We start from the raw sequence: 11,123 nt of genomic DNA on the forward strand, positions 1-11,123 counted from the left end.
CACCTATCCTGGAAAAATTGCACTGGCTTCCTGTTAGTTTTCGTATTGATTTTAAAATTCTCATGCTCACCTATAAGGCCTTGAATAACTTTGCCCCTCAATATTTGTGTGAGCTCTTAACCCCCTACACTCCTACACGTGCTTTACGATCTTCTGAAGCTGGTGTTTTAACTGTCCAAACAACACGGCTAAAAACTATGGGTGATCGGGCTTTTTCTTCTTTGGCTCCTAAATTGTGGAATTCCCTGCCCTCTGAGATTAGGAATGCAGAATCCCTTAGTGTTTTTAAATCGTCTCTTAAAACTTACTTTTTTAGGGTGGCTTTTATGTGATTCGTGTGATTACTGTGTTTGTTATTATATTGGCTTTCTATTTTTATTGCTTGTTTAGTTTTTACTGCCTAGACTGTTGTGTATCTTTCTAATTTAATTATTTTTATGTAAAGTGCTTTGAGATGCTACTTTTAAAGGCACTATATAAAATAAAGTTTATTATTATCACGTGTAGGCTAGACTACTGCAATTCACTTTATTGTGGGATATCAGTTTCTCAAATTGCCCGTCTTCAGTTGGTCCAAAATGCTGCGGCTAGACTTATTCTCAACTGTCGCAAATATGACCATATCTCTCCAATTCTTAAATCATTACACTGGCTCCCAGTCCAGCAGAGAATATATTTTAAAATCCTCCTATTTGTTTTCAAATCTTTACATAACTTAGCTCTAGTCTATCTTTCCGAACTTATTCATCCCTATACTCCGTCCAGGAGCCTAAGGTCTCACGACCAGGCTCTGCTGGTAGTCCCTTGTGTCAGACTTAAGCGAAGCGTAGAGGGGAGCATGCTTTTGCAGTGGCAGGGCCTCGTCTGTGGAACACCCTGCCCCTAGAGATCCGAACGGCCCCCAACCTTTCTATCTTTAAGTCTTTGGTAAAAACCTACCTGTTCTCTTTAGCATATTGATCTCTATTTTTAATTATTTTCCTATTTTACAATTGAGTCTCTGACAAGGCTACTCGTAGCTTTGCTGCTTTTTATGTGTTCTATGGGTTGTTTTGCTGTTTTTACTTTTCTTATTTGTGTGTTCTGTAAAGCACTTTGGACTGTCTAAGCGGCTGTTTAAATGTGCTATATAAATAAATGAACTTGAACTTAAATGAACTTGAAGATTACTGTTATAAACATGAACCTCGTCCGAAAGGGAAAGGGCGAGGTGTTGCTGTAATTTATAGTAATATTTTCAAAACCACTAAGAAATCTAGTTTTAAATATACTTCTTTTGAAGTGTTGGTGCTTAATGTAAAAATATATATAGTGTAAACTATAAATCACATTTGAGTATTCTGCTGGCTACTCTATACAGGCCACCAGGGCACCATAAAGACTTTATCAAAGATTTTGCTGACTTTCTATCAGAATTAGTATTGGCTGCAGATAAAGTACTAATTGTTGGTAATTTTAACATACATGTAGATAATGAAAAAGATGCATTGGGATTGGCATTTAAAGACATTTTAAACTCAATTGGAGTTAGACAACACGTGTCAGGACCTACTCATTTTCGTAATCATACTATAGATCTAATATTATCACATGGAATAGATGTTGATGCCGTTGAAATACTGCAGCAGAGCGACGACATCTCAGATCATTATCTAGTCTCATGTAAATTACATTTAGCCAAGGCTGCAAAGCTGACTCCGTGTTATAAATATGTTAGACCTATCACTTCTGCCGAAAAAAAGATTGCTTTATCAATAATCTTCCTGATCAGTTTCCTCGTCTCAGCATCCCAGATAGCTTAGAAGAACTTGATATTTCAACAGAAACTTTTAACTCTCTCCTTTCCAGCACTTTAGACACAGTTGCTCCGTTGCGCTTAAAGGAGATTAAAGACAATAGTCCAACGCCGTGGTACAACGAGCACACCCGGGCCCTTAAGAGAGCAGCCAGAAAAATGGAGCGCAACTGGAAGAAAACAAAACTAGAGGTATTTCGGATTTCATGGAAGGAGAGCTCGATTGCTTACAGAGAGGCTTTAAAAGCTGCTAGATCTGCTTATTTTTCAACCCTATTAAAAGAAAATAAACACAATCCAAGGTATTTATTGGAAAAAGTGGCTACACTAACGAAAAGGAAAGCTTCAAGCCCAGAAGTTTCCAAGATACACAGCAGTAATGACTTTATGAACTTCTTCACTTATAAGATTGATAATATTAGGGACAAAATTATAACTATGCAACCGTCTACTACAGCATCGCATCAGGGAGGGCATTATAGTCTCCCTGAGGTAAAATTTGATTCATTTGTTGCCATAGGAGAGGAAGAATTTTGCAAACTCGTTAATTCATCTAAATCGACAACATGTATGTTAGACCCTATACCGACTAAACTACTGAAAGAGATGCTTCCAGAAGTCATAGATCCTCTTCTTAACATCATTAATTCGTCTTTGTCTCTAGGAAACGTAACAAAAACTTTTAAGCTGGCTATGATTAAACCGCTTGTTATAAAAAACGCAACTTGATCCTACAGAATTAGTCAATTACAGGCCGATCTCAAATCTACCTTTTCTGTCAAAGATACTAGAAAAGGCAGTATCCTCACAACTGTGTTCCTTTCTTGAAAGAAATGGTATCTGCGAGGATTTCCAGTCAGGATTTAGACCGCACCATAGCACTGAGACAGCTCTCATTAGAGTCACAAATGATTTGCTCTTATCATCCGATCGTGGTTGTATCTCTCTATTAGTGTTACTTAATCTTAGTGCTGCATTTGACACCATTGACCACAACATTCTCTTAAATAGACTAGAAAACTATGTTGGCATTAGTGGAATTGCATTAGCATGGTTTAAATCATATTTATCTGACCGCTATCAGGTTGTAGCAGTAAATGAAGAGATGTCTTATCGATCACAAGGTCAGTATGGTGTACCACAAGGCTCAGTACTAGGACCACTGCTGTTCACTCTGTACATGCTACCTTTAGGAGGTATCATTAGGAAACATGGAATTTGCTTTCACTGTTATTCTGATGATACTCAGCTCTATATTTCTTCCAAACCTAATGAAACTCACCAATTCACAAAATTATCGGAATGCATAGTTGATATCAAAAATTTGATGACTAGTAATTTCCTACTACTAAATTCTGAAAAAACAGAGATTCTAATTATTGGACCAAAAACTTCCACACGTAATAACCTAGAATACCGTCTAACACTTGATGGCTGCTCTGTTAAGTCTTCGTCGTTAGTTAGGAACCTGGGTGTGCTCTTTGATACCAATCTTTCATTTAAAAGTCACGTGTCTAGTGTCTGTAAAACCGCATTTTTCCATTTTTCCATCTTAAAAATATATCTAAATTACGTCATATGCTCTTATTGACAAATGCGGAACAACTAGTCCATGCGTTCATGACATCAAGGCTAGATTATTGTAATGCTCTACTGGGTGGTTGCCCTGCACGCTTAATAAACAAACTACAGCTAGTTCAAAATGCAGCCGCTAGAGTTCTTACCAGAACCAGGAAGTACGACCATAGCCCGGTTCTGTCAACACTGCATTGGCTCCCTATTAAACATTGTATAAATTTTAAAATATTGCTGATTACTTACAAAGCACTAAATGGTTTAGCTCCCCAGTACTTGAGCGAGCTCTTACGGCATTATAGTCCTTCACGTCTATTGCGATCTCAAAGTTCTGGCCAGTTGATAATACCTAGAATATCTAAATCAACTGCTGGCGGTAGATCCTTTTCCTATTTAGCACCAAAACTTTGGAACAATCTTCCTAACATTGTCCGGGAAGCAGACACAGTCTGTCAGTTCAAAGCTAGACTTAAAACACATCTCTTTGACCTAGCATTCACATAACACTCTATAGACTTCTGTAATTCAATATTAGGCTGCTTAGATTAGGTCAGCCGGAACTGGGAACGCTTCCCTTAAATCCTGATGTACTCGTTACATCATAAGAAGAATGGCGTCTATGCTAATTTTATTGTCTTTGTTTATCCCGAGGTTTTCCCGCAGCCTGCCGGATCCAGGCCGTTTCCAGATCTGACGAAGGACTTTCGCCTGGACCTGATGACAATGCAGTGCTGAAGTGCCAACTAGCCTCTCCCTATGGAGGATCCCTATACCACTCTACAGATAAAGCGTTGTGGAATTTTTCCGTTCGCGTACCTACCCAAAGTGATAAGATAAAATAAAATTCTGCATCAAAATTTATAGACAAGACAAGTAGTTTGTTTAGGCATGGTTTGTAAGGAATTACAAACCTGCGCACATATATTCAAACACGCATAACTATAGAATCAATTCTTAATGCGCGTGTGAACGCCATCAGCGTCTATCACAGGTTCACGTTTAAAGTCTGTTTAGAGAGAACGGTGTCGTCTTAGCGGCCCCTAATTTAATAACAAATGATCATTTAGACGGAAGTGAATCAATCAAAACTAACTTTAGCTGGAAAAAACATTTTTCAAGAACCACTATAAAACCAAACCAATCTCTGTTACCTTAAATTATATGTTTATCTCTGTAAAGCTGCTTTGAAACAATCTACATTGTTAAAAGCGCTATATAAATGAGGATGACTTGACTTGACTTGAATACTCTGCACATTTCAGCTCACCAAAGAGTCTGATTCCTTCTGCCCCAAGGTCACAACTGACCTGCAGTTGAATGATGTAACCACTACTGACATTGTACTTGCACTATGGGCAGACAACTCAGCCATCAGTGTCTCACTATTCAATGCTCTCATTGAAGACACACCGGACCTTCCTTCTGCCAGCAAGCGCACCCGTTTTCCTTTGAACACGTGCCCATCAACAGTGTTGGGCAGTAGCGTCGCTACAAGTAGTGACGTTACTAGCTTAACTACATTTCTCAATAGCGTGGTGGTAGCGTCGCTGTTTTCTAAATCAAATAGCTTTTCAGTAGCGTAGCTCTTTTGTTGATCAAGTAGTGCGGTAGCGTCCACACAAGCTGAAGCTACATTTTCTGAAGCACAAGCTCAAATCGGATGCTAATACAACTGCTAAGGATCACTGATCCTGGATCATCAAGTGACACCACCCACGGCCCTACACGGACCTGCCGAGAAGCCGGTGACAACTTCTTATTTGTGTTTTACGGCGGTTGGCAACCAGCTTTTTGCTCCTTTTCACCACCTTCTGCTCCGGAAGGTGACATCACATACTCTCCTTGGGGTGACCGTGACGCGCAAGAAATTTACTTGATGGAAAGATGGCAGAGGGTGAGGACAGAGAGGGTTGATCCTGAGGGGGGAGTCGCCGTGGCCGTACCTCGAGAAGTACATGATATTGATTGAGACAGCAAAGAAAAAGTATGTCTTTAGGTGCTTATTGTGCAATCCAAAAAAGAAACAACCATCACACAACCATCGCAATTCAGTAGTCTACAGCTAGCAACTTGTCAACAGCTAACTAGCTAGATTCCTTGAATTGGTACACTTCATAATAACGTAACGTTCAATTATAAGTAACTTATAAGTTATTAGTTAATGATGAACTAATCATTTACAAAACATTACTGTACATTCATAAATAATTAATAAGTGGTATGATAACCGTAACATTTTATAAAGGTTTTGTTAACTCAGTTATAAGTTATTAGTTATTTTTGACGAATTTACAAAACATCATGACTATATATTCATAAATGAATAAAAAGTTGTATGATAACATTTTATATAAATGTTTTGTTATTCAGTAATGTCATTTATAAATTATTAGTTAATGAACTAATCATTTATAAAACATGACTACATCAATAAATTCAAGTAGGCTACTTTAGAGTAGATTCGTGCTACACAATGACAATAGTGTAAATTTCAGAGAAAATGTACATTTAAAATAAAACAACGCAAGTGACAATGATAGTCAATATTAAAAACATTAATAACATAAAACAGCACCTTTCTGGGAAGCACGAAGCCACCATCTTTTGTAGTTTATGTTGACAAACTGGATGATACATTATTTATCACAAATTATTGAAGTATTTATGGCAAAATTGTTTTAGTATCATTATCTCAATAAACAATGGTTAATCATGAACAAATTATGAACAAACCATTAGTAAATGATTAGTATATCAGTTATTGATGGATTGTTATGTTGTAAGCTGGTCTGTTCAAAAACACATACATGCACTATTTTTTAAGAAGAGTACTTTATTTGTTTTCAAGCAGATGGTCATTTATAAATGACTTACAGTCAGGGGCTTCCAGTAGGTTATGTTAGTTAAATTAACTAAGCACAGACTTGTGTTCTGTGTGGAGTAAATTACTGTTTTTCTACAAGTCATTTACACTTTCTGCATCACTTAATATCAGTGTAATAGGTGTAAACTATTAATGAGTCCCATGCGATTTTTTGTTTTCTGATTTTTTGTCTGTTTTTCTGAAATTATAAGCATACATTTGGCATTGGAAATATATTGATAAGTTTCAATTATTTGTGTTTGTTTATGATCTATAAATTCTGTAATTCTGTATAATTTGCTTTTGGTAGGCTACAGCATGTCAGAGTGAGTAGTGAATTTTTTTGGACACCCCAATAAAATCACTGGGTCTTACCTGTCCACCCCTGAAAAAACATTCAGAATACGCCCCTGTGTATTATACAAACAAGAATGCAATGTTTCCCAAATATCCACACGATTGCAAAAATAAAATTGGTTTAATATATCAGTTCAACAAACGAAAGGGTAATATGAAGAGATATTCATTTTAAACAGTTTTCTCAGTATTTTTTTGCTCTATTTTGCAACGAAATAATAGTTCCAACGAAAGCCACAGTAGAAATGCTGCACATATTCCATTACACATTCATATATACAACTACTTGCTTTGTTACTGAATGAATGAATAAATAAATGACTTGATGACTCACTCATAAAGACAGTGGTTTACCGCCACCTACTGACGGTTTTAATGAATTTTTTTTTAAAGTATCACTTTACCATCATTGCATATCTCTATTGAATAATTTTAAGCATGTTTTATTTTATAAAGGTATTTATAAAAGTAAAAATGCACCGGAGAAAATCGGTTTAAGGGGACAAAATATTGTCCCTTAATGGAAAAGGTGTGACTGCAGTCTAAAGGGCGTTTTTACACCTGAAAGTCCGCACCAAGGGCCGAACCAAAGTTCACGTTTTGATACATTTTATACTTTCAGAAAGTTTTGGTTTGGTTTCACACTGCAATTATGCGAGCGCACTAAAAACTTTACATGACATACTTGCGCCCTGTTGTCATCATCTATGTGGGCTGCATCTTGACATTGATTGGTTTGTAAATGGATGTGCGTCTGACGTCAGCGTGTTGTCAATTCGGCTGGTAACTTTGACAACATGAATGAACAGACGCATATCGTTGCAACTATATTTGGAAAGTGTCTGCATTTTTGTGCGTTTTTTCCAGTTGACTTCTTGTCATCAGACCATACTTCAATTAAAAACCTTGTCTACTCCTCTCCCCATGTGCTACCAAGGCTAATTTTTCCTGCCACCTTCTGTTTTTTCGGCTATGCGGGAACCACCGGAACTTCCTGTGAAAGGTCTGAAAGTCCGAAACAGAAATTCTTTCACACTAGAAACGAACCAAACCTTTGTTCAGTTTGATCCGGACCGAGACTACCTCTTTTCGTCTGACCAAATTTCATCTGTTTGGTCCGGACCGTGGTCCGGGGTAGGTTTCACACCTGTAATTTTGATTCGGACCAAACTGAAAAGTCCAAAACTCCAGACCAAACAAGGTAGGTGTGAAAGGGCCCTAAGGGCATTTTCAGACCTGTAGATCATTTGCTTTGTTTCAAAACAGGGACTTTACTGTATTTGTTACAATGTTGCATTTTCTTCTTGGTTCAGTTCGCTTTCACAAGGCAACATTTCAAAGCATACCAAAATGTGTTTATTCACGTACAAGTAAAACTGTCCTCTTATTGGTCAGAGTTCCCTCTGCGTCATAGGTGTAGCCATGGGTGTGCCAGGGTGTGCCGGTGTGGTGAAGAGATGAGTCCCACTGAAGAGATGGGTCCCACTTTAGGACCCCATTAGTATGCCAGTAGTATTCCTGATCTAAATATGTTCTCGCGATAACTTGTAGCTAACGTGAACTCTTATAGCTTTATGTGGAATGCTAAATCCCGCTGCTATGGTAGTACCCCAGAGTGCAAGATAAGATAAAAAATAAAAGCAGTTTGTTGCCATCAAGTAATACATTTATTTGTATAGCGCTTTTCATAGTAGGTTGCGTCAATAGCAGAGGAGAAAGGCCGCGAAATTTAAAAATACCACTTTTATTGTGTCACGAAATGTAGTTTTAAGAGTTTTTCAGTCGAGAATGTAGTTGCTTAAAGCTCAAATCTGTGGTTTATTTATAAAGATAGCGCCTATTTAAAATTTTGATCTGACGTTTTCGGAGTTGTGAGATCCAGGCAATAACCGGGCGCACAGCGCTCATGTAACCCGCCTGGAACAGCCTTACCTAGGCTAGTCCTTCTGACGTTTGCCGCTGGCTCTGATGTCTCTAGTCTAGTGGTTGAACATGAGATATAATTCGGCTTGTATAAGTCGATCTTTGGTCTCATTAATCTATAGTTTGTTCCGTGGCAAATCATTTTGGCTGAGGGCAAAGTGAAGTCTCATAACTTTATATATTTAGGCTATTTAACTTTAACGTTGTAGCCTGCTGACTTAGTTTGACTGGATCTTTTAACTTGCTTTATTTCTTGACTTGTATAGCTTCTTATACCTTTTAGGCTACTTATACTTTAATAATGGCTATTATTGATCAATAAAACTGAAATTTAACAAAAAGAGACAGGGTTGTGTCATTTTATTTCATATAGCCTATGTAAGAAAACCTGGAGGATGTGGTGCATGCCATCAACACCTCAAAGCAGGTGATTGGAACTGTTTAAAAAAATAAATGATTATATGCAATTGATTATGTAAATGTAATTTGTTGAAACACTTTTTTTTAGGGCTCTACGAAGTATACACCATTCTTTTTGATGTTTAACCGGCACCCAATCACGCCAGAGGTTATCAACGCAAAAGTAGTATCTGAGACAGATTGCTTTGTAGCAGACAATCGGGAGGTTGGCATGGACACACGGATTGCAGAGGTGACTGCACTAAGTTCAAAGGTGATTGTTTGTAGTATAAACTATAATTAATAATTCAAATTATTTCAGGTATTCTATTCAGTCTTTTTATTATACGTTATTTTCATAAGGTGCGGGATTACATTGAAAAAGCACAGGGGAGGCAAAAGGTGGAGTACGAGTCCCGGAAAAGAAAAAATGTGAAATCGTTTCACATCCACGAAGGAGAGGAGGTACTCAAAGCAAACAAAAGAAAAGAGGGACGCAAAGGTGGACGTTTAGAGGGGAACTGGACCGGCCCTTTTCTAGTCAAAGAAATTACCGGAAAAGGGGTTGCTACACTTGCAGACAAAGCAGGCAACATTCTCCGCCAGAAAACCAATGTGTCCCAACTGAAACCATACCTGTGGCGTGACATTAACCTGGATGGTGAGAAAGGCAGTAAATTACAGTAGATGGTCCACTTTTTAGTTTAGAAGTAAATGTTTATGGCAAATTTAAAAAAATTACACATACATTTTTTTTTTCAGGGAATATTCATGATGACCATGATTACTGCCTGAAGACAGACATGGCAGGAGGTGATGCATCACGCACAGGTATGCTTTATTTGATTTTGATATTAGAATTAAATTTGTGCATTCCTTATTTAGATGTAAAAATGTAAAATAAGTTTGACAAAGATTTGTCCAATGTGTTCACAGAAATTGTTCAGTTTTCTGTGGATCGCTTTCACATCTTGGAGCTAGAAGAGGTAAGATGTCAAATAAATCTAAGGATGTTATATATTATATAATACTATATATATAAGACAATTACAAAGCATTACTTTTTATAGGAAATATATATTAGAATTTTGAATGAGGAAACCGAAGTTTTCGAGATGCCAGGCCACAGTTGAAGATTTCGAGACACTGTGCCCACAGAAGAAAAGTTTCCCATGGCTGAATGACGACGTTAGAATTTCAATTTGATAAAAATTTTTGTAGTGAATATATATTTGTAATATCTCTAGTTTGTCCTGGTTTCCAGAAAACGTCCAAACAATAAGCTGCAATTGGACACATTCCTACCTGCAATCCATTTAATGGGGCTTTAGACAGTTTGTTTGGTAGACATTTTAATTAAAGTTCCTGTCATGATAAAAACTATTTTACTGCACTCAACAGGCCCAGAGTCTGTAGCACCAAGTTTCATCACAAAATTAAAAATATCTCAGCTCTGGAAGGCTCTAGAGCATCCAATCTTGCACTCATGTCTATGTCTCAGCACCCTCTATCAGAAATCCAAGATTTCGAGAAGATCCAAGAAACTTTATTTTTCTACCCAAAAAATAATAGATGGATGGTTTGTTGAATCATATTCGAGTGTACGACCCCACTGGCAACTACAAATCAATTTCTGAGATGGACCTGGCTATACTATGGTATTTTTTGCATTGTAAATGACACACAATTTATCTTTATTTACTAATGTACATTTCTTAATTTCTTTTTTCTTTTGTACAAAAGCAATGAATTCCGAAATACTTGGGACTTGGGAAAATGGACTGTTGAGTACCCAGAACAGTGGAGGCTGGCTGACTCTAACAACTGTGGGGTTTTGGTTTGTACAGTAAGTTAAATAAATGCTTTTATTTTTTGTGTATTACATCTACATTGCTTTAACAACTGTGTTTATTGCATTAGATGGCAGAAATGGAGGTGAGGGACAAATGGACCTCTATGAAAAACGAGGTGATACAGGGAGAAGATCTGTGAGTAGTTATATGATTCGGCTTATGTCAAAATGATTTATGACCCTATGATTGACAGGTGGGCGGGGCTAACCTTTGACCTTCCGGAGGATGTTCCGGAGGTCCTTTGATGTAGGGATTAACCTTTGACCTTCCGGAGGGGTTGTTCCGGAGGTCGCTTAATTTAGGGATTAACCTTTGACCTATCGATCGATCAAGTTGACAGTACATTCCGGAGGATGTT

General features: G+C 37.5%; 1 long non-coding RNA gene across 1 annotated transcript; it reads left to right on the forward strand.

Annotated features, from left to right (window-relative positions):
• Positions 1-10,485: 10,485 nt before the first annotated feature.
• LOC143703389 (uncharacterized) lies at positions 10,486-10,904 on the forward strand. Its single transcript, XR_013190995.1, has 3 exons — positions 10,486-10,570; positions 10,656-10,758; positions 10,833-10,904. It is a non-coding gene; the product is annotated as an uncharacterized LOC143703389 (long non-coding RNA).
• The last annotated feature ends 219 nt before the right edge of the window (positions 10,905-11,123 follow it).

Source organism: Siphateles boraxobius, unplaced genomic scaffold (assembly GCF_051911475.1).
Source record: "Siphateles boraxobius isolate OS27281-9 unplaced genomic scaffold, OSU_SipBor_1 11, whole genome shotgun sequence".
In the NCBI taxonomy this organism is placed as follows: domain Eukaryota; kingdom Metazoa; phylum Chordata; class Actinopteri; order Cypriniformes; family Leuciscidae; genus Siphateles; species Siphateles boraxobius.